The sequence below is a fragment of the Stegastes partitus genome, unplaced genomic scaffold (assembly GCF_000690725.1).
Source record: "Stegastes partitus isolate 25-593 unplaced genomic scaffold, Stegastes_partitus-1.0.2 Scaffold123, whole genome shotgun sequence".
NCBI lineage: Eukaryota > Metazoa > Chordata > Actinopteri > Pomacentridae > Stegastes > Stegastes partitus.
Genome location: NW_007577854.1, coordinates 530,992 through 538,442, shown reverse-complemented (window position 1 = coordinate 538,442; position 7,451 = coordinate 530,992).

Below are 7,451 nucleotides of genomic sequence, written 5' to 3'. Positions count from 1 at the left end.
CCCCTCTCTCTCCCTCTCTCCCTCCCTGGCACTGTTTTCTCCTCTCTCCCTTTCTCTCTCTTTTTTTTCTTTCGTCCTACAGTACTTTTGGGGCGAGTTGTAGGTTGAAATAATTCGACCCTTCCGCTCCCTATTGCACTCCCTGCAAGTGCTCAGTCAGCTGCAACTAAACGCTTTAGGTGGAAAAAAGGCTTCGGGGGGAAGCGTGAAATGATCACGCCGAGTAAAAGAGCCGCTCTCTCAATGTGCGCTCATGTCCTGTCCTTTTCCTGCACGAGCTCGCACACACCAATGCAATACACGTGCACGCTCACGTGCACGTATTAGCATGCGCGGCCACGCATACATACACAACATGCAACCTCCACCCTTCCCTGCAGGGCCGCGCCCCCCTCACTCGCATCTGTTACCAAGTTCCACTTTACTAAACTTTCCCGCCCCCGCCCCGCTCTCCCTCTCTCTGTCTTTCCCTCTTTTATGTGAGATTCATTTCCTCTGGCACACACCCCGTTGATAGCTCTGGACGTTGGTGGGTAACATTAAATTACAGTCTATATGCGTAAAACCAGCGCAGGTTTGGCTCTTTTTTTGATTAACTCACGAATAAGAGAGACTTTGTTCTTAAGTGTGTTTATGTTTAGTTTCCTTTCTGGGTCTTCCAAAGAGCGCTTATGAGAGTTTCTCCAAACTTGTTTCCTCCTCTGTCAGCATACACCTGTTACGCACGGTGCTCTTTACGCATTACGCATGGACTGAAACACTGCGGAGCAGCAGCAGCAGCAGCAGCAGCAGCAGCAGGTGCAAACAGAGCTACAGCTTCAACCGGTGCAGGTGGAGAGTGCTGTCTTCTCCTCCTGCAGGCACTGTGTGCAAAGTGTTTGTTACAAAACGGATAGTTCCGCTCCTCAGCTCTGATTGTTCGCAGACACACACCTGTGAGCGCATAACATTGAATTTAAATATTAATTTGCCAACTGAAAATTTCCACTCATACTGATACTCACCGCTTTGTTTGGTTCTCGTCGAGAACTTTTATTCTCTGCCGGAACAATGACATTAAACATGTGCTCTCTTTTTTGACTCGTCAGTCAGGTTTTGCAGTCATTTTTCACCAACTTGGAAGATTTTACACCGCATTGTTTAGACTTTAGCCAAACCAAACCTCGAAAATTAATGAATAAAAATTTAAAAGCAGAACAAAAAGTTCCCTGTTTTCCTTCTCTTGTCACTGTTTAGCAATAGTTTACACATTTCTGCTGACGAGAAAAGCTAAAACGGTGTAAGGCTGTGTTTGGGGGAGTAATTGTAATAGTTTGAGTGAGTCAGCCAGAGTTTAGCTAGCAAATGGCCTCGAGCTTGAGCCGAAAATAACCGAATAATTTTTCTGTTGTGAGACAACTGAGCTCACAGGTGAAAATACATAAAAAGGACACGACAAATTAACTCATTTTAGACGGCGAAGCGAGCACTTTTGTGTGAAGTTAAACACAATATTCCAACACAATTTCTTACCGGACCGGACCCAAACTGTGAATTCAGATTTGGCAGAGCATTGTGAGCAGTGGGTGTGTCTCTGGACTCGGAGGCTAAACTTCTTCTTCTTCTTCGTGTCCTCCAGACAGCGGCGGGTCTCAGGGTTCACGCGCAGCCCGCAGACTATTGAGTGCGGAACAAAGCGCGAGACATCGACCCATTTTTGCCCTGCTTGTCGTCTCGCGCTGCAACACTCCGACCCTGACCTCCGGCTCGCGCCCTCAGCATCCAAATACAAACACTAACGTTTTTCCGTGTAAAGGCGACAAAACAACAAAAAAAAACAACAACAACAAAAAAAGAGGGTCAATTCCCACCTGCAGCTCGAAGAGAAGAAGACCCCCAAAATATGTAATTTTAGACGTTTGTCAGGAAAATATGAACTTGTGCTGCTCTGGACTGGAAGACAGGAGATTTCTGCTAGCATGAAGTGGGTGACATGTTGACCTTTTCACATATAGAAAAGTTCTTAAGCGAAGTCTTGTGAAAAATGTACTTTAGTTAATCTTATCGCTGTTGTCCCGCACCAGGATATTAATAATGATGATTAGGCCTACATATATTGACAGCGCTACTGTTTCTGAATCCTCGGCACACTCAGTCTCATCCTTATCTTTTTATGGACCCAAAAGTTGAATCTGTATGCATGGCCATGGCTGCGGATTATTCACTGCATTTCCTGAAACGTGTGAGCTCGCAGAAAAGACTGTACAATTATCTGCCATTGAGCTGTTCGCAGAAACCAAGTTATTATATTCCACTTAAGTTTTCATTGTTGGTTGTTTTTGCCAAGTTTACAATGCAGCGGAGATTAATTAGACATTATGTTAGAATTCTAATTTAAAATTTTAAATAAATAAAATGGACCCAGTTGGAAGGAAAATGTGATTAATAGCTGAAAAGCTGTTTTAATTAAGCTTTACCTGGTAATTCATGTTCACAGTGGGAATGTGAATTTTAGGGGAAAAAAGTTTTTTATATAAAAAATAGGCCTACAAAATATGAACAGTTGTAGTAGTACAACAAAACATCATCATCATCATCATTATTATTATTATCATGATCGTCAAAAAATATCTTTATATAATAATTATTATATACATAATAGGCATAATAAAATGAGACTGAAAAAGCACATTGCATATTTCAAATGTGTATTTATTCAAACATTAGTTTCTGCATAGAGATTGCAGAATATTCACTCTGCATCCAAAACTTTACCCACAGCAGTGTTTTAAAATTTGGTACTTGTTGATACATCTTTTTTCTTTTTACTCTCAGACCTTTTTTTTCTTTTTTTTTTCTTTTCCCCTAATATCCTTTCGTGTGTCTCCTGCAACCTCACGTGTCTCTCCACATTTAGCTTGCCTACTGGATCTCTTTAAAGAATTCGCCATAGTTTAGATATTAATCATCACTTGTTTGTTTTCCATCCCCCGTGCTAATTAATGTAATTAATATGAGGGGGAGTAGTTGGATCGGTGACCCGGGCTCTGACCGAGCGGAACCGTAAAGAATCGCATTAAAACGCGAGACAGAAGAACTAAAGGGACGATTAGAACAATAAGTAAACACGTAAACACAGGAGGAGATGCTCCCTGCCTCCGAGACTCTTGGCTTCCTGCACGCCGTTTAAATTTAGTGTAAATTACGAGCAAAGATAAAGGTTTAAAAGCCTGTTCAGAGCAGAGCTGCAGACAAACTGGGGCTTCAGTGGGGAAAATGAAACATTGCATCTGCATCTGGGGGGTTTTAGAGCCTCAAAAACAGTGAATAAAAGTAAAAATCCTGCCTTTGTGATGTTACTTAGGTGTAGGTATGTGCTTAAAATATCAAAAATGCTAAGTCTGCTGAAGGCTTGGTTTTTTAAATACTTGTTTGTTCTAAACTCTTATACACTGCATTATTGGAATATAGCACTTAATATAATACCTGCTTCAAAGTGGACATGATTTTAACCACCATGCTGTTGGGTTTAATGTATAACAATGTGTTCTTTTGTATCATTATTCATATACTTTGTATAAACCCCAATTCTGCAAAGAAACTCCGTTTGTCAATAAATACAGTGCAGCAAAAGTTCTGTGTGTGCCCCTGAACTGTTGTGGATCAGAGAGAAGGTTTAGAAAAAGTGCCTCAGAATTATATTTGGGTAGGATACCTTCACCTCTGCTCCTAGACATAATTTAACTGCACTCCTATATGTTCATCACAGAAATTTTCTAAACTGTAGAGTTAACTGCATTTACATTTCTGTAGCAAATTTACCAGACATATCGTTGAAAAATTAAATTTTAAGGAGCCTAAACCCACACTTTCCATGTATTTGCAGACCTGAAACATATTAAAGTTATGTTCCTTCACTTTTTTTAAGCAATTCTTTGCTCTTTTAACCTCTTTCTGTTTTTTTGTTTCATTTTTAAAAGTTTTCTTCAAGTCCTTTCTGCTTCACATCCAGTGCTGTAAATTCTTTAATTGTAAAGTCTTTTGGAACTTTTGTTTTCAAAACTACTGTATGAAAAGGCCATACTTCCTTATGTAGTTACTTTTCCTGAAGGCCCTGTAACTGAATGTTTCTCCCTTGAAGCACATCATGTATGGTTTCAGCAATGCCCCCTTTGGCTTGACATAATAGCACTCTTGTGCTAGATTTCTTGACACTAACACAGAGACACCTATACCAACACTTTTATATAAAACTTGCTTCTGGTGCTCATGTGTTTGCCTTTGCTTTCCTTGAAACACTCATCGCCACAGTGCTGATTGAGCTTACCTCTATATCCCCGGGATTTAATTCAGAGTGGCACTTCACTGTGGCGACACAAGGTTCTCTTTTTGCAGCCATGGTGCCTGGGTGTTGTTGTGACTATAGAGGCTAGAAGGGGGCTTAAGGGCTGCAGGGCGGATTGAGAAATGGGACACATTATTTGTCCATGAAACATTATGTGACACAACATGACACCAGGCCATTTGTATGTAAAGGTAAACATTTCACCGTGACGATTCGACAAGAGAGGACAAGGCTCCTGTCAATGTGGTTTTATACTCGCAGCTGAGAAAGAGGTGTTGTGGCATCGTGTGGTGACGAAGTGTGTATGCGGGGCCTTGTGTGTGTGTGTAGAGCTTCTGTTCACAAATTTAATCCCCATAGACACAAGTCACTTGGTCCGGTCTGAAAAGGTGTTGTCAGGCTTGTTCTCTTGTTGTTTTTTTTTCTTTACTGAAAGCACTGACAGACTGTTGATCAAAGAGCTTCACAAAGAGTGTTACTTGTGTGTGGGTGTGTGTGTGTGTGTTGCACCTGTATTGGAATTGCATTTATTTTGTAAAAAATGTGCTTGTCAGACACTCCCAACAGCAGATTTTAGGCACCAGCGTAACATTTTCTGACCATTAAAAGCTGCCTCAGATATATGAACTCTCCTGGATCTTACTGGAATAGAGACGCTGACACTGGTGCTCAAGTTCTTTGGATTGTGGCTTTTGTAATTGAGGGAATGTCTTTTTTTTTTTTTTTTTGGCTCCTCATCACATGCAGATAGTCCCTAATGTGGAAATAAGTTGAAAAAATTTCAAGCAAAAGGTGATTTTTTTCTTAGTCACAGACTGTTTAATTTTAAGTCAGTTTGGGAAATATGACAATAAATACCTTGAGTCAGTAGGATTTACATTTTACAGCTAGCAGATGTTTTTGCTGGGCCATTTATTCTCTTGTATCTATACCTTAGCTATGTGTGGGTGTGTCGAGCCATTATGGGCAGTGCTGCAAATCAATGAGCAGAACTGTTAAATAATGGATTTTTATATGATTTTTTTTCCATCTGTGTGATACTTTAACTTGTCATGCGTAATTTTGTCAATAAAACAGAATATTATCTCAGATTATTTTATCTATGAACGATGTCTCAACTGATGACAATTTGCATTAACACCACAGAATAAAATTACGCTTAAAATCAGTGAACAGTTTTATTCACCCTGAGCTGAGGTCAATCAGTGCTGAGCAATCAAGACAGAAGGCCCACTAACCTTTCAGTATCAGACTTGAGAAAACAAAGAAATATTCTGTTACGTGGCACAAAATTACCAGCAATGCCCCTGTGACAGGTTATCATTCCCCTCTGGTTGTGCGCTATCATTTGTTTCTTCCTGCTTGTGAGCTTTGCCACTGATTAGTACATGCTCTACTTGGCATATTAACTCCAGAATCTACTGAATCTCTCTAAGACACCATCAGTTTCTTATCCTGCAAAGCTATTTGATGCTGCGATATCTGGTAGAATTAATGAAAATATAACACCTATGTTAATGTGACTGAAAACACCAAACTTTCACTGAAGTGATACGGCAGCCTGCGTGCGTGTATGTGTGTGTGAGAGAGAGAGAGATGCTGTGACAGAGAAACACTTCACAAATGCTGTAATATCCGGAATATATGAATGACTCTAGCACAGAGGGCCCCATATGGGTGATGCATGGGAGCCATTTTTGTTCAGAAGCGCTGAGCCAGGGCAAGTCTCTCTCTCTCTTTCTTTTTCTTTTTCTTTTTTTCTTTTTTTTTTTTTAAAGAGGGAAATTCCTCCTGCCTGGCTGCTTTGATACAGGCTGGATGGTTGTATTTACATGCATACAGTAACAAGGAAGCATGCGCCAACAGTTGAAAGAGAAGCAGACCTGCTGTTATAGAACTGAAACAAGCTGGAGCAACCGATTACGGCTGAAACCTACATCTGAGCAGACGCTGGACGTCTATTTCAGACATTTTACAAATATCTGTAGGACTCCAACAATTATTTTCATCTTTTAAAATAAATCTATTGAATGTTCTCTCAACTCCTCAATTGTTTGATCTGTAGACTCAACAAACAGCAGAAAATACATGTAAAAATGGGGAAAAAAATAAATTGTGTTCACTGTCACAGAGGAAAAAATTATGCTCTGTTAGACTGCGATTTTTTTCAATTTATACTTAAGAGACTACAAATAATTTCTTAAATATCAAATTAGTTGCCAAATGATGTCCTGACAACTTATGGAGACTAATTGCTTTATCTCTTATACTCTTATGTTCTAAATGTATTCCATCATTTTCACTGTGCATCTAACTGCATAGGCCAAAATGTATCAGCAAAAGCAACATGTTAGACTGAATTTTGCACAAATCCTAAATGTCTCATCACACTGACTAGTCAAGTCAAGCAGTGAGAACACAGACAAAAGAACTGGTGCTTTTTTTGGTTTTCAGACAAGCGCTTCTGTACACAAATGACCATCAGTTGCAGAATATTGCCAATACACCAGAGGAGCTGATGAGAATCCTGTTTTGATGTATATAAAAACACTCCAGAGAAATTGTTGCTGCAATGTCTGGCAGCAAATGGCAGAAAAGGCCGCTAAGGTACATACAAACACCATCAAATGACAGCAATGACATGCTTCTTTTAACTCCTTCTCCTCAATAAAGATCATTCATCAGGCAGAACCATCCCCTCTGGAATGTGTGATTGGAAATCGGGCGACTTTAAATCCCCGTCCCGGACACCATCCATCCATCTTCAACACGCCACTGGTCTGGGCACCACTGGCCAGGAGATGAACCGCTGAACCAAATGCCTCCATTCAGCCGTTCTTCTCTACCTTTTTAAAAAAATAATAATAGTAAATACCAGCAAATGCATGGAACCCAAAATCAGGCAGTCACATCACAATTTCACTGAGGCAGTGAGGCATCCCGGACCTGCATCCAATTTAGAGAGATATGGGGAGCATAGGAGGCAGAGGGCCCCCATATGCACTTCCCAAAAACAAAACAGATGCAGGATATTAAGTATGTGTTCGTGCATGTCTGTGTGAGTGTGTGTGCATGTGTGTGTGTGATGTAGGTATTACTAATGTTGTGGGGACCTAAATCTCTTTCT